The sequence below is a fragment of the Cornus florida genome, unplaced genomic scaffold (assembly GCF_030987335.1).
Source record: "Cornus florida cultivar Cherokee Brave unplaced genomic scaffold, ASM3098733v1 CherokeeBrave_3.0.0_Hap2_Chr02, whole genome shotgun sequence".
Taxonomy (NCBI): Eukaryota; Viridiplantae; Streptophyta; class Magnoliopsida; order Cornales; family Cornaceae; genus Cornus; species Cornus florida.
This window is the reverse complement of record NW_026775572.1, coordinates 47296435-47296913: the sequence shown is the minus strand read 5'-3', so window position 1 is coordinate 47296913 and position 479 is coordinate 47296435. Positions and strand designations below refer to the sequence as shown.

Genomic DNA, 479 nt, shown 5'->3' with positions numbered 1-479 from the left:
ATTGTTAACCCTCCCCTTACTTTAAGAGATCACTATGTGCCTAATGAATATAATGCACCCACATGCATTCAATTGCCACCATTTAGAGCACACCACTATGAAATCAAACCACAAACCATTCAAATGCTTCCTAACTATCATGGACTTCCAAGTGAAGAACCTTATGAGTATTTAGATGAGTTTCTTGAAGTATATTCCACCGTGAAATACACGGACATGCCAGAAAAGGTCTTAAGGCTTAAAATTTTTCCATTCACCCTTAAAGACAAGGCAAAATATTGGTTTAACAATCTTAGGCCTTTTTCAATAACTTCTTGGGCAGAAATGCAACAAGAGTTCTTGAAGAAGTACTATCCAGTTTCTAAGACCAATGCCATAAGAACCTCAATTCGAGAGTTTACACACGGGGATGGGAAAACGTTCCATGAGGCATGGGAAAGATTCAATGAATTGCTTAGGAAGTGTCCACATCATGACAT

At 38.2% G+C, this 479-nt stretch overlaps 1 pseudogene; it reads right to left on the bottom strand.

Moving 5' to 3' along the window:
* Positions 1–380: 380 nt before the first annotated feature.
* On the bottom strand, positions 381–479 carry LOC132298013 (small nucleolar RNA R71; annotated as a pseudogene).